This window comes from Ictidomys tridecemlineatus, chromosome 14 (assembly GCF_052094955.1).
Source record: "Ictidomys tridecemlineatus isolate mIctTri1 chromosome 14, mIctTri1.hap1, whole genome shotgun sequence".
Classification (NCBI taxonomy): domain Eukaryota; kingdom Metazoa; phylum Chordata; class Mammalia; order Rodentia; family Sciuridae; genus Ictidomys; species Ictidomys tridecemlineatus.
Window position 1 is genome coordinate 67,719,223 of NC_135490.1, and position 25,659 is coordinate 67,744,881.

Genomic DNA, 25,659 nt, shown 5'->3' on the forward strand with positions numbered 1-25,659 from the left:
ACACATACACAGAAATGCCACAGCCTTTGTCTCTAAGTTTTAGAAGTAGGCACACTTGAAAATTTTCTGAAACTATAAAGGTGACTAAAGAGATGTGATAAGTGTATGAACTGTGGGAGCCTGGACTTAAATCAAGCATGGAGGATGACAACAGGACAACTAAGAAATTGGGCTATAGACTAGAGGAAAGTGTTGTGTCAATGTTAGTTTCCTGAATGTAGGAATTTTCCAGGGTTATGGGAGAGAATGTGCTGTCCTGGACAAGTCACAGCAGAGTAAAGGCATTAAGTGCACAGGGGTAGGAGACACAAATACTTCTCAAACTGTTCAGAAAGGTTGAATTAGGGAAAGAGGCAAGATAAAGTACATGTGGCAAAATGTGAAAAGTCTGTGACTCCTCCTAGACATTCCAAAGAACTCTCATGGAGAGACAGGAAATAAAGTTTGTCCAGGCAGTTTCAGTGGTCTTCCCTCCCCCACTGGGAAGAAAAGTTTGGCATTCATTTGCAAACACACTTCAATATTTCACATGTATAGATGAATCTTTCAACTATTATAATATAGACCTGTCTCCCTCATTAATGATGTGTTAAAAATCTGTAAAAGCTGTTTGCTCAACAAGATGAGTTCAACAAGATTGATTAGATCAATTAGGAAAGAATTCCCATATGGAATTCTCTTAACAGTATTTCTAAAGTTTGAAAATCCTACAGAGTAAAAAATATCTAAAATTACTATAAAGAGTAAATAACAATGGATTGGAACTGATGTAACAATGACTGCAGATTGTGTTTACATAGAAAAACACAATTGGGCTTTACAGGAGGAAATGTGAGCAGGCCAGAAACAGGGCAGCAATGAAGTTACGTAAGTTGTCAAGAGTTTGATAGCACCATGACGTTGATCATAAAACTGTTCCATGATGTGTGTCCTCATGAGAACCCTGAGGTGCCCGTTTCCATGACTCTGTACACTATGCTTTGCTTTGCTTCACGTTCTCTATATTGAAGAAGCTGGAGTAGAGCAGCTTTCTATTTCTCAAAAAGATTAAATTTAATCTCAATTAAAGGAAGACCTTTCTAACATATGGGACTTGAGTAGTCACATTGGGTCTGGCCTTGTGATCCTCAGGTGGCGTATTTGTCATCAAATATAGCAGTTGACCTTGTGGGGAGGATCAGTCTTCAGGGTCAGTACCAAGCAGCAGAGAACTCAGCCCATCACAGGTTGAAAGCAGAGCACTGCAGCACCAAGGGAATGAGGTTCTTGACTCAGCTAACCATTGGTGAATTAGGCTAAGGCTTGTTGAATATTTGTTGGTACTTGCCCTCAACTAGCTTTGAACTATGAATAGATATATCTGAGCAGCTGGCTCCGACAGAGGGCAAGATGGAAGCACCCAATAGAGAATACTATGAACCAATGTTCTATTCCCTGGAAGTGTCTTTCTTACTCTGAATTTTCTACTCCTTCCCATTTGCAGGCCCCAAGTCTTTGGCCATAGGACTGAAGTCACCACCAGGACTGGCCCATCAGGAAACTCAAACTTCCCCAAAGAAACAGAGCATTCAAGGAGGAGAGGTGTTCCATATGGAGACCACCCAAGTGGAGGAAGGGGAAAAGAAAATCAGACACACTGGCGTGAGAACTGGTCCACACTGTTTATTTTTTGCATTAGCTTCAACCAAAGGAGGAACGGTAGTTTTATTGTCCCAGTGAGACCCTCGATATCATTCATTGTCTTCTGAAGAGACTACTGGTCACTGCGGAATAGAAGAAAAGATACTCATGCTCCAATTCCATTCCACTGTAAAGTGCACAAAAAGAGTACTACCACATGAAAAATTCATGTGTCAGGAAAAAGAATTCTTGAAAGAATGATCACAATTTTTATTAGATGTTTTGGCCATGAGTCATTTATTCCCTTTATGATTTTTTTTTTTATTTCTGGGGAACTAAAGCAGAACTTGCAAATGAGAAAAGTTAACATTCTTCACTTTTAATAAAATATGGGTGTGTTTTATAAACTAATTCATAGATCTTACATCTTATTAGCTTCATCTCTTTAATTCCAGTCTGACAACAAGAATAACTGCTCCATAAACTTAAGATAATACTACTACACTGAATAAAAAACAGATTAATAATAAGATTTCATCAGTTCATCTGTCAAATCAATACTTAGGAATTAATTGTGGATTGTAAATTTCATTTTAGTTTATTTAGTACTATATATTTGGGTGCTTCCCTATGATTTTGACCTAAATATATAAGGAAATCATATTTTTAGATTGCTATAATAAAATCTGTCAAAGTTATGTTTATTTTTATGGTAATGTCTCTCTCTTCCATTTCAAAGTGTGAGGGAAAAGAAATTTATCTGTTCAAATTCTATTTTATGTTTTGTATTAACAATTACCAAAAGTCTTTCTTGAATATATCATTTCTGGAAGAGGATGATTATGATAAAATGTGAGGATACAACTAGAGTAGTAGTTACAACACTAACTCCATATGCAATGTGAAGGTCAAGAGTAATTACTCATTCATAAGTATTGATTGAGTATATTCTCTGCATGGTACTACTTATAAATTGGTGATGAGCAAAATAAATATGGCCATTACTTTCAAGTAATTTCAGACTAATGGGAGGGTAATGCTTCTAGGAAACAAAAGTCTGAAAGAATTGCAGTGTTTAAGCACTCTATCATAATTCCCTTGGTGACAGGGACAGAGACTGGAGACAATAAAGATCTTTTTTGTCTTAGTTTGGAGGAAGTAACTAATTGTCATATATAAAAGTGTGGTTATGTTAGGATTCATCAGAGGACAATAAGGTAATAAAGGATATAGAAATACTGTGGTTTTCCTAACTAATGGGGTGATTTCCATCAGGAAGGATAGAAACTATGTAAAGTTTGAGGTGTAACCTAAAAACTTAAGCTGCAGTTATAAAGAATGCTCTGGGAGAGCAGTAAATTGAATGTAACTAAAAGAGATCACTTTAAGGAAAAATACTAGACAATACAAGAAAAGAAAATGCTACAAGGGAGAAAGGAATATAAACAGACATACAAATATCTGAAAACTTCCAAAAGATCACAAATCATGCCTGTGGACCTTGGGAACCTAAAACTTAGAAAGAATTCAGAAAGAACTTGTTAACACAATTATGGGATGTTAAGAGCGTATAACGAAAGTAGTTCTCACTGTATATATGTTATAGTCTCTTAAGTTAACTCCTCCTAAGTGGAGTAACACTGCATTGTCTATGTTGAGTTTGTGTGTATAAATACAATCCAAACAAAGTGACATAACACATTCAATTAGTGTAACCCACCCAGGAAGCTCAGCCCAGGCTGTGGGCTTGAACTCACCAACCCTTCAACCCTGACTAGCAGCAATGGGCTGCTTGGTCTTGTGGATATGATGTCAACCCAGATGCCCTTGTGCACATCACTCAACAGCTGGCTAGGCTTTCCTATAGTGCAGTGCAGGGGTTTAGAGTCTCCAGGACAGGCTTGGACTTTGTCACAGGTGGGCTGGATATGGGGCATCATATCCAGACTTCCCATTTGCCAGCTTCCCTCTCAGGCATGAAGTGGTCTTGAAACCTGCACTGCTGGGCCTGGAGGGAAAGCTGGTTTTGAAGTGCTCATTCAAGTCCTGGGGTCCACACTGAAGCCCAGGGTTAACCACTGTGCATCTAAAACACTCACTGTGGAGCATAGAGGAGATCTGCATGTATGCCTGACCTGACACCATCACGAAACCCACACTCTGGTTTGGTGGTAACCTGCTTGATCTGAGCTGGGCAATTTTCCTGACCTTCAACCTGGCTAAGATATTCATTGCTAGCTAAAGGGGCTTCCTAAAAACTCACGTGTTTGCCTCCATGGCCTTGCTCTTGCCCCACAAATGTATGTAAATTTTATTGTTTCTAGTTTTTCTGACTCTTTTTATGCATCTATCTTGCTTTCTGATTGGATGTCAAAGAAAGATGTGACATATGTTCATGGTAATGTGTGGAGCTAGACATTATGCAAATTTGGAATAACAACATGTTTTGTGTGTGCAGAAGATTGAGCCAAAGGTGCTCTTCCATTGGGCTTTACAAAACTCTTTTACTTTTTATTCTAAGACAGGGTCTCACTACTTTTGGGATACTAGCCTAGAACTCAACAACTTCTTGCCTCAGCCCCTGAATTACTGGGATTATAGGAATGCACCACCACACCTGGATTGACTAATAATTTTTAAGTCCCTTTCCCTTATTTCTTAAATTTGAACCACATATTTTAGAGGAAAGCCTCATCTTCACCACGGTATGGAATGTAATCTCCCATCGAGCAGCATGGTCCAGTGCTGCCTGAGAATCTGGGCTAAGCACTGTGTGTCCTGGGCTCACTAGGTCACTTCTGGTCATCATTACTGGGGGGTGGATATGGGAACATGTATAGATTGGGACCTGGAAGATAATGTAGCTTTTCATCTCTGTTTAAGACAAGCGAGTGGCCAATGAGCCAGGAGGCCCTTGTGACTCTCAAGATCCTACCTCTGCGGTTAGGTCACTTATCATCCTTTGTGCTCTTGTCTATCCCTCCAGTTGCCAGCATAGCACCAGCCCGTGGAGGAGAACCAGTTGCTACCCAGGAGCCCTGCCTTTCACCTTGAACCCTCCCATCAAGTGCCCCAGGACAGTGTTCAGACAAGCCATTGACCTTCCCTCTCCACAGCCTTTGTAGCACTACTCAGTGGTGAAAATCACCTACTACAGCACTGGTCAATCTCTTTCCTCCTCTGTGGCTCCAGAACTCCAGGTTCACAGGCAGGTTTCTATCCAAATGTGACAGATGAATCCCTTCCCTTCAAGGCAATGGAATGTGTGAGAGGAAGGTGATTCTGGTACCAGGGGGTCAGCCCATATGAGAAGACAGAGAGCCTGATAGTGACTTGTCTTCAGACACAAGGAAATGGTAACTGAAACCGTGGGAGAGGTCCTGGGTGTGTGGGAGAAAGAATGCTATGAAACCATGGCTGCCTCTCCCTGAAATCTGAAAAGTTAGAACAGCAGAGCATCTCCATGCCCAGATAAATAAAGGTTGACCCCAGGTACTTCCCCTATTTAAGGGATACTGGGCTCCTTAGGTGACCCAAAGCCTGAAACCAAGGGACATACAATCCAATTCATGAACCATCACACATGGAACTCCCTGACAGTGCCCAAAAATGACTAGCATAGGAGGGTAGAGGTGCTTTGATCCTCAGACAAGGGCCAGTGGTCCCCCCAAACAGGCCACTATCCCCCAACCCAGCAGGACTGACAATGTATCAGCTAGATTCGAGGAGCCCACTGCCCCTTCTAGCCACACCAGCCCATGATTTCCCAAACACATTCGTACCATCCCCACTACAGCAATCCTATGTACCAAGTGCCCACTGGGATACTGCCAGCTAAGTGGACCCACCCTCCCTTTCACTGTGACAGGAGCCTGCATCCTTGGAGATACACAGCTCAAAGGCATAATTGCCATTATTGAATCTCTCGGACAGATGAAGATAGTGGGGTTGGAGGTTTGCTAGGAAACAACCTGCAGCCCTCCAAGTCCAGACAAGACCAGCAAAGAGACGGACTGCAGCTCACAATACAATCCCTTGTAGATCTTTCAGGCTTTCAGGGTAGCCTGCCCTCCACCACTTCAGCCTCCTATGGTAGGGCATGGGGGTGCAGGTCTGGGAGATGTCTTTGGAGGGACCAGCCTCCTCCATGTGCAGGTTCTCACTAGGCCACCCCTCTCTGCCCTGCCACCAATAGCCAGGCAGTTCATGACAGGGGAGTTGCGATTCTGGTTCTCTTCCTTGTCCCTCCATATCTGATCAGGCTTTGGGCACTAGATGGGGTCACCAGCCTCTTGACCCTGAGACATCTACCTCCTAGTCCAGGTGAGTTCAGTTTGCACCCCCCTGGAGGGCAGATTACTTGGCCAGTGAGGACAGTGTTTGGGTAAGAGGGTGTCACCTGGTCATGCAGGTGACTAGCATACATGGGATGGGGCTCTCCAACAGGGTCATGTTCCATCTTCTACATCCGGCTTGTGGCTTTTGCCAAAGTTGCCATGAATTTAGGCACTGGAGTTGGGTTTTCAAAATAAAAGGAGCTTTCTGTCTGCTCAGGACCCCAGAATGAACAAGGGGAAATGTAGAAATAGCTCACCATGCCCTTTGAGAGCCCTGCATTTTGTCCAGGAGATGTTCTATAAGCTGCTTGCTGTGGCCATTATGCCAGGTGCATGGGGCATGGAGAGGTATGGGGTTGGGGACAGGAACAGAATTCAGGTGCTACCCAGTGGGTGTCCCTTCCCCACCAAGCACCAGTTTCCAATCCTGATGCCTCTTCCTTCCATGCACAGGCTCATCTCCAGGGCTGGTTAGATCCTTTCCTACCTGCAGTTCTCAGCAGCAAGTGCTCATCTGTGCCTGTGGAGGTGAGAGGGCCCCTAGGCTTCGGGAGCCACAAAGGCCACTGCCTGGCTGAGTGGTAGTGTTCAGGCCTGTAGGCCTGGAGGGGTCCACAGCTTCCTTGGGAGGCAAGTTCTGGCTTCTGCCCTCCAGGATCCTTGGGCACCGAAGCGATGAGAGTGACTCTAAAGTCTGCAGAGGAGGAGTCCAGCTCCTTACCTGGGTGACCAGGTCCACCACTGGGCAGAAAAGATCACTGTGGCCAGGCTCTTGTACTCTGACTTCTCAGACTAAGAGATGCCACCGCAGCTGTCCAACCCTCCAGGAGATTGCAAAGTCTGCACACTTCCTTGGCAAGAGGGTATGTCCCTGCCCTGCTGCAAAGGTCATCAGGGACATTATTGGAGAGCTGGATCCTAACTACTAGAGGGGCATGGGCCTGAGTGGGGAAATTTTCCCAAACCAGGAACCTACCCAGAGCGTGGGTACCCAGCCCACAGATGAATTCAGAGTTTAAGCACAGCCAACCCTGGTCAGCAGTCCCTGAACCTCTAGTTGTATGTTTTAATGATGAAAATAGAATATAAACATTAATAACACCCTCATCCTTAAGATGAATAAGCTCTAACTTGATATTCAAAGGAAAAAATAACTTTAGAGAAGTTCAATTCCATAGAATTTATCTGAGCAAGCAGAAATACAAAAATCAACAACTGGAATGACTGGATTCTCTGAAAGCCCTCACAATCACAAAATGTCCATGGCACTAATGTGTGCAGTGCCATGTGGCAGTATTTACGAACTAAAAAGTGAGGCACAAAATCCTTTCCTTGCTTACAACAATAGTACTACTCTGCATTGGCCAAGTTCAGCTGCTGTACTTGCCTGAGCCAAGGCTATTCAAGAAACGAGGCTGTCAGTCAGTCAAACTACTAAATTGTATTGCAGTTTTCAAAAGGACTCAGTTTGAGTCCCTACATAGGTTTGCCACTGATGTCTGCCTGGACAGCTGGACCCTTGGAGACTCTACTGCTGCACAGTCTGAACAGCCAAGCCTGAGCCTTGCTTGCAGTGCCTCTGGGCCCCACTGCAAACCTACTGGAGGACCTGCCAGAGAGCGCACCAAATGCATAAACTGTGGCTCCATCTAGACACTACTTGGTGGTAGGAGGGAACTGGCCCCTACCTGTGCAAAGCCTGCAGCCTCTACACTAAGATGAATGACCTCAGTCTGCCCCTCATCAAGCAGCAGAAGCACGTGCCTTCATCTTGGTGGCTAGGACTATCCCATGACAACTGGCACACCACCATCATGACCTTATGCTGCAGAAACGCTGAAGGCAAACCTGCGTGCAATGCCTGTGGACTCTATCAGAAACTCCATGCAGTGCCTCAACCTCTTCCTACAAAAAAACAGGGAATTCAAACCAGAAAACCAAAACCTAAAAACAATGAAGTCAAAGACTTGTTCTCCTAACAGCAATAATTTGGTTCTTGTGACTCCAACTTCTCTATCTTCTAACTCAGAGGATTACAGCAGAACTACTTCCCCTCCAACAGTTCCAATAGCCTCAGGGACAGGAGCCCCTGTGAGGTCTGCTGCAGGAGAGGGCACCAACCCTGAATATAGCAAGCTCCATTATTCAGGTCAAATGGGCTCCACATAGGCTTCAGTCTGGCCTTGCCAGCTGAAGTCACGTCCTCAGTGGGACAGGATTCCTATTGTGCTCTGGCCCTGGCCTCAGCCCTTGTGACAACGAGGTGGGGAGGGATCCACCCAAGAAGGCCTTGCACCTCTTGTGTCTGAATTTGTCCAGCAGCCCAGACTGTGGGGACCGTGTAGACAGTGCATCCCACCCATGTGTGATTTCCCCAGGAGGCTTGCTAAAGAGAAAAAGAAGATGAAGCTCCTCTAGGAAAGGGCCAGCGTGTGAAAACATGGCCTGCTCCATTGGGCCAGGGACACTTCCAGCCAGTCTGCCACAGGTTGGCTCCTAAACTGCTTGCAGAAACTGGGACTAGGAACAGGGCCAATTGCCTGCTAAGGAAAATGCAGAGATTCTTTCCAATAAAGTTCTATGTGAATTGCCCCCAAATCATGTGTTTCTTCTGATCAATTATTTTGATCAATCAATATTGGTTATTCCAGAATTTCTGCACACCTCTTCCACATGCATATTTCACAAGCATTCGTGGAGAAGATCATTGGAGGCTGTTTGGCACAGTCTTGAAGACTCAGTGAGTTCCTGGCTCTCTTGTCAAAATATTGTTCAGTTTGCAAGACTGAGTAGTGACTCCAACAGACTCTGCGACTGATGTTTCTCAAAGGTCATCTTGCCTGACTAGTCTGAGGTCAGCTGGAATTTGTGCATAGGTAGCAAGCAAGATATTATTCTTCCATGCATATATTTTTTTAAATAAGTGAAATTTCCATTGCAGCAATCAGAGTTAAATCATTTGCAGAAGGTGGGACAACATTTTTATAATGAACGTAAAAATTTACCTCAATGTTACTTTAAATAATTTAAAAGAACAATATGAACTTAAACCTTCTTATTCTTCTTTACATTTATTTTGCATTTCTATATTCCTGATTGTTTAAGAGAACTATTTCAAGAAAGATCTTTTTTCAGAAAATTTTGCTTTTTTCCATTTGTTAAGAATTTTTAAACAAGAATTCCAACATATGCCCTTTCTTTTACTGTGGAATATGTACTGGAAAAATAGCAACAGAACTTTACCACCTAGTGAACAACACTTGTAAATATTCTAAGCATCTATGAATGCTCTGATGAAGTCTGTATAGTCTGCTAACCCACAGGCTGGTTAACATTAATTTTTTTAAAAATGCAGTGTCATATGGAAACCTATTTTGATAGAATTTTTAAAATAAAAGGATATTGTTTTTTTCTGTAGAAAATGATATAAATTTTTTTATTGTGGTCCCTTATTTATTTATTTATTTATTTGTTTGTTACTGTGACCCAAATCCCTAACAAGAACATCCATTGTAGAAGGAGAAAAGATATTTTCACAATATCAGAGGTTTCAGTCCATGATCAGTTGGCACCATTGCTTTGGGCCAGAGCAGAGGCAGAATATCATGGTGAAAGCCCATGACAGAGGAAAACTACCCTGTCCCATGGCAGCAGGAATGCAGAGAGACAGAGCAAGCTCCCAGGGAGAAAATGTAACCCACAAGGGCGGGCGCCCACGACCTCCTTCCTGCTGACTCACATCACCTGCTGGCAGTTACCACCAAATACCTAGTCCTCTCAAATCATCCACTCAAAATCATCAAGATTTGGAGATCTGGGGTTATGGCTCAGTGGTTGTGCACTTGCCTGGCATGTGTGAGGCACTGGGTTCGAATCTCAACACCACATATAATAAAAATAAATATCTATCAACAATTTAAAAAATTAATAAATAAAATTAATAAATAAAAGTATTTAAAAAACTCAGGATTTGTTAGGTCAACTGTTAGGCCAGAGCACTCACAATCTAATCACTTCACTGTGAGCATTTCTGCATTGTCACCCGTGAGCTTTGGGGGACAACTCACACCCAAAGCATAACACATTTTAATTACCAAACAGAAAGTAGTTTTTGCTCAGTGTCTACGTAGGTTGATCATCACCAGATCATTGATGATGTAATTCTGTCTACCTTGTGGCCTGGTGAAACTCCTTTCCAGTATTCCCATGGAAGTTCCATCAGACCCATCCAGCACACCAACACACTAGCTAATATCTACACCCAATTAGGTCCCATCACACGTCCCATTTCCAAGGCAGCAGCATCAGGCACCACGACTTACGGAACGCAGGAGTTGTTCCTGTGCCCCCTGGAACCTTTGAAGCACAGCTGCATTTTTGGATGATGCTTCTCTAAATACAAGAGTTGTTTGCTGTTCAAAGCCCCACACTGTTTTTGTCTTAGGGACTGTGGTGCATCTTCATGCCACAGCGCCCCTTCAACTAATGCTAGAGCAACCCACACTGGAGCCTCCCAAGGCCTTCAGGGCCACAGACAGCAATGAAACAACCAGGTGCTGCATGAAAGGTAATTTTCCAAAGACTTAAGAGCCAAAAAAATCTGTTGGAGGGTGGTGCAACATCAGTAAAAGGCCAATTGAGCACATGGTTGCCTTCTTTCTCCACAAGAGGAGTGTCTAGAGTGGCTTCACATACTCTTACCCTTGGTGTAACTCCAAACCTCTTAAATTCTTCTGCCAATTTGTCTGCATTTGCATTGGCTAGATCCTGTGTAGGAAGGAATCTTCTTTCATACATGTGACATTCATTGGAGAAAAGATAGTTTCTTCAACAAATGATGCTGAGAAAACTGGAAATCCATATGTAGAAAAATAAAATGAAACCTCTATCTCTCACCCTGGTTGAAATTCAACTCAAAGTACATCGAAGACTTAGGCACTAGAACAGAGACCCTGGGTCTAGTAGAAGAAAAAGTAGTCCCATGTTGGCCGAGGAACTGACTTCCTTAACAAGACTCCTAATGCACAAGAAGTAAAATCCAGAATCAATAAATGGGATATATTCAAACTAAACTGTCTCCTCAGTAAAGAAAACAATCCATAATGTGAAGATAGAGCCTACAGAATGGGATGAAATCTTTACCACATGCACCTCAGATAGAGAATTTCCAGAATATATAAAGAACTCAAAAAACTCAACACCAAAAAAACAAATAACTCAATTAATAAATGGGCTAAGGAACAGAACAGACACTTAACTAAGAAGATATACAATCAACCAACAAATATATGAAAAAATGTTTAACACCTCTAGTGGTTATAAAAATGCAAGTCAAAACTACTCTAATATTTTATCTCACTCCATTCAGAATGACAATTATCAAGAATACAATCAATATTAAATATTGATGAGGCTGTGGGAGAAAAGGTACAGTCATACATTGCCCGTGGCCTTGCAGATTGGTGCAAACATTATAGAAAGTGGTATTGAGATTCCTCAGAAAACTGGGAATGAATGAGAACCCTGAGGTGCCCGTTTCCATGAGTCTGTACACTATGCTTTGCTTTGCTTCACATTCTCTACATTGAAGAACCTGGAGTAGAGCAGCTTTCTATTTCTCAAAAACATCCCATTTAATTTTAATTGGAGGAAGACCTTTCTAACATGTGGGACCTGAGTAGTCACATTGGGTTTGGCCTTCTGATCTTCAGGTGGGGTGTTTGTTATCACATATAGCAGTTGTCCTTGGAGAGGATCAGTCTTCAGGGTCAGTACCAAGCAGCAGAGAACTCAGCCCATCACAGGTTGAAAGTAGAGCACTGCAGCACCAAGGGAATAAGGACGCTGCTCTTTTACATCCACTCTCCAACAGTTTTCATTTTCAATCAGAGTACTTAAGTAGGATTGATTGTTCTTCCAATGGTAATGTCCAGTTCTTTGTTCTCTCAAGAGCAATGCATCCCAATTGTAGCATAAAATATTTTGCTTAGAGTTTTTCTATTACATTGAGCCTTTATAGTGTCATACACTCTGTGCAAAACATCACATCATTTCATGTAAATTTCACAATTCTCTGAACTAGACATTATGAGTCCCATTTTACATGTTCATAAAATGAGCTTTACAGAGGGAAGCTTCGTTACTTTTCTTCCAAAGACACTCAGTGGTAAGAAAGAGCAGAGGTGATTACAAATCTGATTCCAAATCCATAATGATTAACCTGTATACTCAACAAACTTTACAACATGGACTTGCTGAAAAGAGGCTTATAAACTGCTTTATGAAGAGTTTGTAATTAGGCATTCAAAATATGCTACCATCCATTCAGTAACCATGTGTGCCAACTGTCTTGTAGGACCATGACAATGAAATAACTTGTTGAAATTAATCATGGAATAAATATAGAGCAAAAAATGCAAAGAAGAGATATTTTCACCGATTATTTAAAATTAGTATAAAAAGTACATTTTAAAAGGAACTAACAAACTGTAATAATATTCAAAATGCAATATTTGAGTCCTATTTGTGCTTAGCAAAAAACTAAATCAACACTGTTTCCAAATCCTACGACTTCTCTGAGGATAAATTTAAATTTATTATTGTGAATGTTATTCAAACCATAGGTCCATTAGGCATCAGATATTTCAAAATATCTGATTTCCTCTTAAACACTAACCCTGTGCCTTCCATTTCTGATTTCATCTTCAGCATTAACCCTGTCCCTTCAGTTAAAGGAAGTTCAGTGAAGTTCAATGCCCCCCAAATTACTGAAAAATATCAAATTCAATTTTTTAAAGGTCTGAAAGAAGAGTTTAGTAAGATGCCGACCTTGGTTTCTGTCCCTCTCATCATTTCCTTGAAGGATCTTAACTCAGCTAACCATTTTTAATTAGGCAAAAGTTTGTTGAATTTTGTTGATATTTTCCCTGAACTAGCTTTGAACTATGAATAAATATACCTGAGCAGCTAGCTATGACAGAGGGCAAGATGGAAGCCCCCAACAGAGAATAATATGAACCAATGTTCTTTTTCCTGGAAGTGTCTTACTCTGATTTTTCTACTCCTTCTCATTTGCAGGCCCCACCTCCTTGGCCATAGGACTGAACTCACCACCTGGACTGGCCCATCAGGGAACTCAAACTTCCCCAAAGTACCAAAGGATTCAAGGTGGAGACTTGTTTCATATGGGGACCACCCAAGTCCTGCAGTGGCTGACTGCTGTGAAAGAGAAGTGTCTCTCCATCTGACATCAAGAACTAAACAAGTCAGGTGTATATGTCAAATGTCTTCTTTGATATAAGGAGGGCAACAAAGAACAGAACAGGGAGGAAGAGCATGAGAAGAAGACCACCATTAAATAGGGATGAGAGGGGGGAGGGAAAGGGGGAGAGAAGGGAAATTGCATGGAAATGGAAGGAGACCCTCATTGTTATACAAAATTACATATAAGAGGAAGTGAGGGGAAAGGGAAAAAAAACAAGGAAGAGAAATGAGTTACAGTAGATGGGTTGGAGAGAGAAGATGGGAGGGGAGGGAAGTGGGGATAGCAGAGGATAGGAAAGGCAACCCATATAATCCCTTGGTGCATGGATGGCAAGTGCTCATAAATGGAGTGACCATGGTTCTGGAAGATGATACTTTCAGTACAGGCTGCCATCCTGCTTCATGAGCACCAAGTGAAAATGCCGTTGCCTAGTCTGTGCACATTTGTGGAGGAAAGGGAATTTTGTATTGTCATTCTCTAAATAAATACATTACCTTGCCAAATTGTCTGACCACCTTGTTTACTTTTGACCAAGGATCTCATGAAACTAATGATGTAGAAAAGAATCCTTTGGTAGCTGCTACTATCCCTATATTCCTTGTGATGATACACCTCATATGCATACTATGTGGCTTTCACCTGCAGTGTCTTAGGCATATCTGTTCTTGAACAATATATCTGGTGCTGCAGAAAGGGAAACAATGAGACTGTTAATGCCCTGGGGTGCAGCTCAGTGGTAGAGCACCTGCCTGCCTTGCACAAGGCCCAGGTTTCAGTTCCCAGCCCCATGAAATAGAATGTTATTCTTATTGTAGACTAAGAACTTGAAAATATATTTTCAAAGAGTAGATGGAAGTCTGATCAGGGCCAATCACTCACCCCTGCCCACCCCAACTTCCTTCTTCAACTGTGCCCATTCTTCAACTGTGGACTGTGTCATATGTATATACTTTTTTTTCCCCCAGGGCTGGGGATGGAACCCAAGACCTCCAGCATGCTAGGCAAGCACTCTGTCACTGAGCTACATCCCCTGCCCTGTACGTACTTTTATTATCAAGCATTCTCCACATCTGTGCTACCTAATTCTAGGAAATACTTTTCATTTCGTTGCTTCACATGAGCTCAGAGAGTCTTTCAAGAATAACCAAAACTTAAGTTTCAATAGGTGAGGGCTTGGTAGACTTGGGCATATAATTCTTGAAGTCTCCAAGGAAACATCAGTTCCCAACTCTTTGCAGACATGGGATCATTCTGCAGTCCCACTTCTTGCCTGAAGACCATAAACAAGAACATAGTTCCTAAGCTATAGAACTCAATGTGGTTCTGTTACAAAACACAGAGACTTGACTGGCCTTTGTCTTGGCACAGTAGCTCCAAGCTTAGAAGAAATACACCACAAGGAGACATTAGATCTTGCAGCATTATTTCATCTCATTTGTACATTTTCTCTGTGATTTTGCAATCTTAGAGCATCTGAATAAGAGGTGGTAAAAGTCAGGGTTATAGATTTCCTGCTGGCATTGTTACAGATTATGAAAATGGAAAAACAATAGAGGCTCATACAATATGGCCTAGAATTGCAACATTTTCAAAAATACCATACTTTAAACATTTCTGTCAGGCCCCAAAGGAAAATTGTTTAATATGGTTTGGGTTTCAATTTGAGATGTCACATTGATCGACTGATATGGGTGGGAGGTTTGGGACTGAGGGTTATTTTATTATTTACTAATAAATGAGATTACTTCATCACAAAAATATATCACAGCATTTCATTTTAATATTTGGCTTAGAAAAAATTTGGTGCTTCCCAACAGATGACAAAGTCCAATTTCTCATGCTATTGTAAAGATTGTTTTTTTTTTTTTTCATTTGTTTTCAGACAGAAAGGAGACTCTTCTGAGCTGCTCCCCACATAGAATCTGAGTTGCTTTTTGTTTCCATATGGAGTATTGTTTTCCTCTCGGTGACATATGCAATGTTCAAGTGAATTGGCTACTGAGACATGAAGTGATTCATGAGGTCCCCTGAACCATTTGCTCTGAGGACACATTATGTCCTCCTGCAGATCCAGAAAGTGCCCAGAAATCCACAAAAAATATGCTGAAACCAAGCAGCTTCATTATAAATGGCACTACCTAGTCACCAAGCTGTGTCATCTCTTGCCATTTAAAATGAACAGATGTTATTTTTGCTCTGAACTGGATTACAAAACATCTAATTTTTTTTAGCTCTTTTTTGCCAGTTAAAATCACATGAACAACAATACCTGAGCTACTTGCCAGAATGCCAGAAATATTTGTTCTCAAAATCAAGCATGTAAGGATCTCAGAAGGTGAAGGATTTAGTCTGGCAGCATTGAAAGAATGGACTGGAAGGAGGGCCAGAGTTTCAAGGTGTTGGTCACTAAGAACCAACCTGTTGTGGCCACTCTGCTTTGTCAGGGTGGGCCTGCAGTTAGAGAAGGCAGCTGTAAAAGGGTAATGGAGGTGTCGTAGGTTCTGAGTGACAGATCACTATATATATATATATATTTTTTACCCAGGTAACTCCCTGCTCCTGAATTCTGCCATGCAACCAGACCTGACAGTGAGCCGAACATACAGTGGTCCCATCTGTCTACAGGACCTGCTGGACAAGGAACTCCTGACACAGTCCTCCCTCTTCAACCCTTTGTCGGACATCAATTCAAAGTGCAGAGCTCAATCATGGTTTCTCTGGGAGTGTCTGAGAGAGCCGAGTGCCACGGCAAGAATCACTCTGGGACATTTCCCCATGGAAACAATCGCAGCTTTAGTACAATGCATCCCCGAAATAAAACGCCATACATCCAAAATCTGGCATCACTCCCCACAAGGACAGAACTGAGGACAACTGGTGTCTTTGGCCATTTAGGAGGGTACTTAGTAATGCCAAATACAGGGGGGTGATAAGTGTACTTTCCAGAGTTTGTTTAAATACTTCATATAATTATATCCTGTCAAAGTCATTTTAGGATGTTTATCATCCCTTTGTCAGAACAGAAATGCCACCACTCTACCGGTCTATTGTATTTACACAGCACACCAGGACCAAGGCTAAGATTAGGCTTTGTGGTTGTTATCTCAGAAAGTTTTAAATGCCTGTTACAGTTGGTAGCCATATTAGCTGAAACTGTCTAGGTAGTCCCCTGGGTTTAAGCCCCTTTGAAATATGTTACCTAGGGCATGATCAGGTAGCCCCAAAATCATTCTTTGGCATGACCACACCAAGTACCATGTTTATAGCTTTGCATGGCTTATATGCAAGTAGATAATTTCATGCAATGACAGTCTCATTTCATCAGTAAATGACCTAATAAACACACTCAGTATTCATAGACCTTGCTAAGGGTGTTCCTTCATGATGAGCGATGATGAATAGTCATTGCAAAGCTGCTCCTTTGAATTACCACTTCAGTTACTGGGCTGTGTTGTAAGCACAATTAAGTTCCAAGTATTTTCTTTCTTTCTTTGGGTTGGAAGAGAGGAGATTTTCTTGATGTTTTGCAGGACACATAAGGTGCCCAGCTCGGCTCACTTTTAAAATGACGTCCTAACTGTGGATTAGTTTTTGGAGTGGCAGCCTGGGACTTAAGTGGGTGGCAGAATTTCACTTTGTCCCCTGAGTCCTAAGCAATGAGAATTGGGTAGTGTGCTGAGTCACAGGGTGTTTGGCTGAGAGGGATGGGGCCATTGGATCTGCAAGCATCGTTAGATTAGCACAGATTCAAGGCTGTGGCAGGTTTCTCTCTAAAGTAAAGCTAACTAAAATTTTATCTCATAAAATAAAATCTGTAATAGGACTAGTCCAGTATTATTGTTCTAGCCAACTGAACTCTCTAACAGTTTACTAACTTGAAACTCAACTTTTCCTTAAGTTGATGAATGTTGACTTGTTCATTCTCTCCCAAATTAATTACTTTCTTTAAACATCATTTCAAAATCTGTTTTACTTCTTTTAAATAACCCTCTAATGCCACCCTAATGATTATATTTGGATAAAATTCCAATCCTTCATACCTCTCTTGGTTAGCATTTTAGGACGTGAAAGGATCTTGGTTGAAATATGTGTGAGCATCAGTGTATAAATGTTTGCATATGATGTCACTCTTCTTTTGATGACTCAATGTAGAGTGAATCAGTCAACCATATTTACCAAGTACTCTCCCTGTAAGGTTTCATAAGTTACAAGGGTGTGTTCTGGATGAAGAAATGTAAAAGACACATCCCCTACTCTCTCAAAGAACAAGATACACACATCATAACTCATACAAAGTCATGCATTGAATCATTGTGCTTTCACCTTATGTCCTCTTCCTAGCTCATGATTGGCATTGTCTCAGTAGTAATGAATTGAATAGGTTGGCAAGTACTCCTCCTTTCTCTTCCCTTTGTCATTTTATAATGTGTATGTGTGTGTGTGTGTGTGTGTGTGTGTGTGTATGTACAAGTGTATCTTCTACACATATCGAAGGAATGCCAAGACCAACCCACTCATCAGCTATATTTATTTTATGTTCATTAAAGAGAGTGAGGAGATTAAATCATAACGAACCCAAAGAGCTTTCTTTTCCTCCCCCTCTGACTTAACAAAGACCCAAGTTGAAAACAAAGAACTCTGATAGCTCTGTCAATGATTCCCACACACCTACTCTGTGAAAGGGGAATTTTCAAAGTTCTTGACAAGGAGCACTGAACAAGAGTCTATGAATGTGTTTGGGGAAAAATAAATGTGGGGAGTTGAAACATATCTCCTGTTATTTGCAGGATATAAATGCAAAATATGCCCTGGGGACAAAGAAAGCAACACATAGAAATCAGATTGCTCTAATGCCATCCATCCCAAATTGTCATATGGCACATGCTAGAAATCATGTACATTATGCAAAATATAAAACAGGAAACTCAGACAGGTGGTTCTGTTGTCATATTAAATAAAAGGCTGTCAGAGTAGCAGGTGGATTTGTGGGGGAATATATTTTTCTTTGATCAGAGTTAACTAGTGAATGACATACTGAAAATGAATACTTCTTTAAGAACCATAGGCATAATACTTTCCCACAGTGCCTCTCATTCTTCATAATATAACTTGCCAACAATACCCCCTCCCTCTACAACCTTTGCCTTGATTGACTGTCTTCAGACTCTGCATACAATTTTTATGTTGGGGTAGGAGGAAGGAAGTATGTTTGACAGATAATAATAATAATAATCTAATTTCTGATTGAAGAAGAGGAAAAAATAGTTTAAAGCTCCAATTATCCTGTAGATTCTGGTTGAGTTTTGGAGTATCATAAATAATGTTTCAATCTAAGCCCAGGGAATAAAGCTGACTTGAAAGAAAAAAGACTTGATGTGCTGCCTAATAGCCCCTTTTCAGATAGCTTCATTCACATTCCTTCTCTTTGGATCTGGAAGTAGATCATTAAGCCATGATGATCTACACCAGACAACAAGATTTACAGCCTGGTGTTTTTACTAGGAATTTTTAATTCTCTTCATTTATACATATGTGTATGATCTGTTTAGTGTGTTGCTGCTCTGTGCAAGGCATTCTGCTAAGTGTTGTTGATGTGATGTGGCATTATGAAGAGTAGGGGTTGCCTGTGTCTTTGTCATCATGGGCTAGAGAGCCTGAAGGGAAGGTAACAGCAGAGAAAGTGATATGTCAAACTAAGACAAGGCACAGTAACTAGGGCATGTTCAGGTTGACAACCAAACACACCGAATATCCTCTGCATTGCAACTTGTGTTCAACAGCAGGAAAGGATATCATGGAGGCCCCTTCTTTTGGCAACTCTGTTTAAGGAAAACTAGAAAATGCAAGGAGGCACCTTCCTGATTGGAGGTCCCTAAGTATGTTGGTTAGAGTTCTCCTACAACTGAAGTTAAGGTCCAGAATATAAATGGGTCTCCTTGCTGTAAGGCTGTGAGCAAGATTTAAATGTGCCTCATTCTTAGTGCTATTGAAAGATACAAATGATAACTAGCATGTTACTAAATATTGTTCATACATGTGAATCACAAATAACTTGTTTTGCAATGAGTCTTGCATTCCTCTACTGTATAGCTGCTAATATAGGCACATAGAAGGCTAACAAAAAACAAAACAACAATAAAAATTAAACTTGCAATCTCTAGATTTAAATTAGCAGCAGCAGCCTGAAAGATTTTTGTGTGATTAACTCTAATGAAAGAGATTTAAAAAAAAAGATGAGGAGATGCATTATTCAAAAAATAGCATTCCCTGAGATTTAATTATGTAAAGATTATATTATTACTCCATTTCATTTCTTTTTATAAACAAGAAACTACATTAAAAAGATTCTCAGCTCTTCCTAGACATCTCTCTTGGCCAATGTGAAATATTTTCCTCACTGAATTCAAGAGAAGAGAGGGGACATTTAAAATGCAGTGTGATGTGACTTCCTATGCCTTTCCTCCTTGCATTATGTGATTTCGCTCATAACACTGCTGGGTTTTTTGCAATTTCACATTAATATGAATGTGGCTAAGGCACTTTTAGCTTAACTCTTTTAGCTTCTGTTTGGAAATTTAGGACCATATTGGTTACACAATAACCTAAAAGGTTCCTCAGCTTATCAGATGGTTTCATTTTTCCTAGTTTTCTTGGCAAACTGTGTAGGCCTCTGAGTACCACCTCATCTTGCTTTCTCATAACAGATTCACGCAAATCTTAGCTCACCCATCATCCCAGGTACATTTCTAGAAGTGAGGGGATACAAACAAGATAAATACATTTTAAAATTTGGGAGCAGATAAACTTATGTATCAATATTCTCAGATATGTTTTAAATTATATATATATTATATTATATTATATATATATAATTCCCAGATATGTGTGTGTGTGTGTGTATGAATACAAGTGATAATAAATGGGACTGCAAATTGATGCAACTACACTGGACCAATTGAAGATTCCTTTAAAAACTAGAAATGGAAAAACTATTTGACCCAGTTATCCCACTCCTTAGTATATATCCACAGGATAAAATCAGTCTACTACAGTGACATAGCCACATCAATGTTCACAGAAGCTCAATTCACAATAGCTAAGCTATGGAACCAACCTAGGTATCCATCAACAGATGAATGGATAAAGAAAATGTGTTATATATACACAATGGAATATTACTCAGCACAAAGAAGAATGACTTTATAACATTTGCTGGTAAATGAATGGATCTGGAGACTATCATACTAACTGAAATAAGCCAAACCCAAAAAACCAGAGGTTGAATATTCTAACATGTGGATGCTAACACACAATGTTTGTAGGTGGGGGTGGGCCATGAAAGTTCAGTGGATTAGACAAAGGAGAATGAAAGGCAGGGAGAGGGGATAAGAATAGGAAAGACAGTGGAATGAATCTGACATAACTTTCCTTGTACATATATGAATATACCACAGTGAATCTCAGCATCATGTACATCCACAAGACTGGGATTAAAATGGAATATATTCTGTGTTTGTACAAATACATCAAATAGGTTCTACTGCCATGTATAGCTAAAAAAAATGAATTTTTTTAAGAAGAGAGAAAGAAGATAGAAAAACAAAATTCCTTTTCCTAGCATGTTAATGGAGTTGTGGTTGGATGTGAAGATTTTCTCAATCTGCCATATTTCACTTTTGGTTCAGCTCCTGTGACTATACCTTTATCAGAGATTTCCCCAGCAGACTTTCCCTTTCATCTCAACCCTCAGAACTAAGTCCCACTCCCAATCTCAAACTGACCCAAACAAGGGGAACAGCACTGTCATGCTGATTTGGGGGTGGAGTGAATGTTTGAGACCACCACAACAGTCCCTTCTGAGGTTTGGATTTGGTTGTCTTCCTAGGTCCATGTGTTGGGATCCTCAGGGGGGCAGGATTGAGAAGGGGTGGATCCTGTAAGAGGTGAGGCCAAGAGGGAGGCCTAAGGTCATTGGGAGAGTGACCTCAGAAAGACACTCTGAGCACAGAAAAACCCTGGTTTTTGTCTGGCTTTCTGTCTGATGATGAGATTTCTTCTTCACTATGTCACATCAAGTCACAGGATGTTTAGGTGATAAGGAGAGAATGAGCTCTTCTCCTGACAATGGTCAACTTTCCATGTAAGGCTAGAAAAGTTGGTTACAAACACAGCACACCCCAAGTCATGGCATCAGATCTCTTGACACAAGGTCATTAAGATATGAAAAATATAAAGATACTTCCACTCAGACTCCATCCCCAGGTTCAAAAGCAGCAGTGCCCTCCAGCTGTTATACACACCTGCTTCTATAGTGTCCTACCTTTAGTGTGACTGTCTAGTGGGTCATGCAATTCACTCTGAAAGCAAAGATGCTCTTCGGGATCCAACCATACAAAACAGAGATATAAACACAGGGTGGCTACAGAGTGGCTCTGACATTGCTCCTACCTCTGAGTCCATGCTGTGTGGACAGCATCTTCTTGCTCTGACTTCTGTTGCCAGGCTCTGACTGGGTTCTGTGCAATCGGAGGCCTTCCAACAAGACAGTGCAATCAGAACAAAGCCTCTTCCACTTGGAGTTTCAGGAATGTATGCCTCTAATTTGGAAGCTCTTCAGCAGAATCCACAGGATGTTCTAAAAGAACATAGAGTAAGCGTCAGTACATGGGTCTGGCTGAAGATTTCTCAGGCAGCAGTGTATGGACACAGGGCTGGAGTGGTTGGAGGTGGTTGAAATTCACCCAGAGATAGAGTTGCTGCTGGGACATGATCTATGGTGGACAAAGAAAGGTAAAGGCATGGATCAGTATTGCATGAGAAGCAGAGCCTCGGCTTCTCCAGATAAAGCCCTGCAACATGGGATGGTGAATTTACCAATTGGTTAAAACTTAATAAATGCACTGTACAATTTGATGGCAGCATGTTACCACTCCTCCTGCGGGGGCTGGGGTTTTGGCTCAGTAGTGGAGCACTTGCCTAGGAGTGCGAGGCCCTGGGTTCTATCCTCAGCACACAAAAATAAATAAAAAGAAAAATATTGTATCCAACTCAAAAATAAATATTTAAAAAAGAAGAAAAAGCCAACATATAAATGACTTAACATTACATCTCAAAGCCCTAGAAAAAGAAGAACAAATCTACACCCAAAGCAGTAGAATATAGGAAATAATTAAACTCAGAGCTGAAATCAATGATATTGAAAGAAAAGGAACAATTGAAAAAATTTACAGAACAAAAAGTTGATTCTTTGAAAAAATAAATAAAATTGACAGATCCCTAGCCATGCTAACAAAGAGAAGGAGAGAATAAACTTAAATTACCAATAAACAGCATGAAAAAGAAATATCACAACAGACATTACAGAAATACAGAAGAAAATTAGAAATTATTTTGAAAACTTGTACTCCAATAAAATAGAAAATATCAAAGTCATTGACAAATTTTTGAGTTGTAGGATTTGCCCAAATTGAATCAGGATGATATACACAATTTAAACAGATCAATTTCAAGATAGAAGAGAACATCAGAAGTCTACAATCCAGGAAAAACCCCGGACTGGATGGGTACACCACCGAGTTCTACAAGACATTTAAAGAAGAACTATCACCAATATCTTCAATTTATTTCAGAAAATAGAAGAAGAGGCAGCACTTCCAAACTCATTCTATCAGGCCAATATCACCCTGATTCCAAAACCAGGCAAAGACACATCAAAAAAAAAAAAAGAAATAAAAAGTAAAAAGAAAAAGAAAACTTCAGACCAACATCTCTAATGAACATAGATGCAAAAATTCTCAATAAAATTCTGGCAAATCGATTACAAAAACATAACAAAAAGTCATGCACCACAATTTCATGGGGATTCATCCTAGAAATGCTAGGTTGGGTCAACATACAGAAATCAATAAATCTAATTCATCACATCAATAAACTTAAAGATAAGAATCATATGATCACCTTGATAGATGCACAAAAAGCATTTGACAAAATACACCACCCCTTCATGCTCAAAACACTAGAAAAATTAGGGATAACAGAAAACCTCATCACCATAAAAGCTATTTATGTTAATCCCCAGGCCAACATCATTCTAAATGGAGAAAAATTGAAGGCATTCTCTCTAAAACCTGGAAAAAGACAGGGATGCCCTCTTTCACCACTTCCACTTAACATAGTTCTTGAAACACTGGCCAAAGCAATTAGATGAAAGAAATTAAAGGGATAAACATAGGGAAAGAAGAACTAAAATTAGCATTATTTGCTTATGATATGATTCTATACCTAGAAGACCCAAAAAAAATCCACTAGAAAATTCTACAATCAGTAAATGAATTCAGCAATATAGCGGGATATAAAATCAACACCCATAAATCAAATGCTTTTCTGTATATCAGTGACAAATCCTCAGAAAGGGAAATGGGGAAAACTATCTCATTTACAATAGCCTTTAAAAATACTTGGGAATCAACTTAACAAAAGAGATGAAAGATCTATATAATGAAAACTACAGAACCCTCAAGAAAGAAATCAAAGAAGACCTTAGAAGATGGAAAGCTCTACCTTGCTTTTGGACAGGCAGAATTAATATTATCAAAATGACCATACTACCAAAAGCACTATACAGATTCAATACAATTCCAATCAAAATCCCAATGCCATTCTGCATAGAAATCGAAAAAGCAGTCATAAAATTCATCTGGAAATATAAAAGACTCAGAATAGCTAAAGCAGTCCTTAGCAGGAAGAGTGAAGAAGGTGGCATCACTATACTAGACCTTAAACTATGTTACAGAGCAATAGTAACAAAACAGCATGGTATTGGCACCAAAACAGACTGGTAGAACAATGGTACAGAATAAAAGAACACAGAGGCTATCCCATGAAATTCTAATTACCTTATATTAGACAAAGTTGCCAAAAACATACATTGGAGAAAAGATAGCCTCTTCAACAAATTGTGCTGGGAAAACAGGTAATCCATATGCAACTAAATGAAATTAAACCTCTAGCTCTCACCATGCACAAAAGTCAACTTGAAATTGATTAAGGACCTAGGAATAAAACCAGAGACACCGCATCTCATAGAAGAAAAAGTAAGCCTTAATCTCCATCATGTGAGATGAGGCCCCAACTTCCTTAATTAGACTCCTATAATGTAAGAATTAAAATCAAGAATCAATAAATGGGATGAATTCAAACTAAAAAGTTTCTTCTCAGCAAAAGAAACAATTTGTGAGGTGAACAGAGAGCCTACATCCTGGGAGCAAATTTTTACCCCTCACACATCAGAGCACTAATCTCTCGGGTATGTAAAGAACTCAAAAAGCTACACTCCAGGGCTGGGGATGTACCTCAAGTTGTAGCGTGCTCACCTAGCATGCGTGAGGCACTGGGTTCGATTCTCAGCACCACATCAAAAACAAAATAAAGATATTGTGTCCACTTAAAGAAAAGCTGAAAAAAAAGTATTTTAAAAAAGCTAAACTCCAAAAAAAAAAAAACCAAATAACCCAATAAAAAAAATGGGCCAAAGACCTGAACAGACACTTCTCAGAAGAGGATATACAATCAATGAACAAATATATGAAAAAATATTCATCATCTCTAGCAACTGGAGAAATGCAAATCAAAACTACTCTAAGATTTCCTCTCACTCCAGTCAGAATGGCAGCTATTAGGAAACAGGTGCTGCGTCCTGTGCTCTCTCTGGCTGGATGCCTGCACGCGACCCACTGCATCGCCTACAGACCCAAGGCCCCAGATGCAGGTGCAGATCCCGCCGGCAGGGCGCCTACTGTCTGCCCTGCTCCTCGGCAGCGCCCGCTCCCGCTGAGGGAGCTTGAGGCAGTACCTGGCGGGAGAGCGGCGCCACTCAGGTCGCGCTCTAGTGGTGCCCGGGCTGCCCCTGGGTGGCGTCCGCGGGCCTGGCCGTGCGCTCCGCCCGTGGCAGGCAGCTGTGCAGAAGCGGACGCGCCGATCCGCCCTTTCCGCGGCCGCCCCCAGAACTTCGGTCGCCTCCGGCTTCCCGGGACGCGGCGCGGGCTCTGGGCCATCCTGAGGGCAGCAGGAGAGTTGCTTATTGGAGGCGCCCTTCGGGCCCACTGATGGTGGGGATGGCGCGCGGCGACTGTGACCAACTGACAGTTGGTCCCTGTGGTGCGGGCTGCTGGGAGCCGGGTGCCCCGCCCACCCAGGCCGGCCTACCGCCAGGGGGCGCTCTCCAGCTGGGTAGGGGCGGCGGTTGGGCGGTTGGGCGCGTGAGTGAGTGTGGCCCCACAGGTCCCTGGGATGGGCTGTGGTCCTGGTCCTAGCAGTAGCCGCGCACCAGCCGCGCACCAGCCGCCAGCAGCGGAGAGCAGTGGAGAGCGCGGCGGCCGCCATGGCCCGGCTCGCGGCACCCTGATGTTGATTCATTATATCAATAAAATAAAATTCTTC

At 41.2% G+C, this 25,659-nt stretch overlaps 1 protein-coding gene across 1 annotated transcript in view; it reads right to left on the reverse strand.

The window, feature by feature from the left end:
• Positions 1 to 25,393, reverse strand: part of LOC144370486 (succinate dehydrogenase assembly factor 1, mitochondrial-like) — an 88,662-nt gene extending 63,269 nt beyond the window's left edge. Inside the window, exons 1-2 of the mRNA XM_078031287.1 lie at positions 25,073 to 25,393; positions 21,670 to 21,856 (exon numbers count right to left, since the gene is read on the reverse strand). The gene's annotated coding sequence lies outside the window, so the exon portion shown is untranslated. The remainder of the gene's footprint in view (positions 1 to 21,669; positions 21,857 to 25,072) is intronic.
• Positions 25,394 to 25,659: the final 266 nt, after the last annotated feature.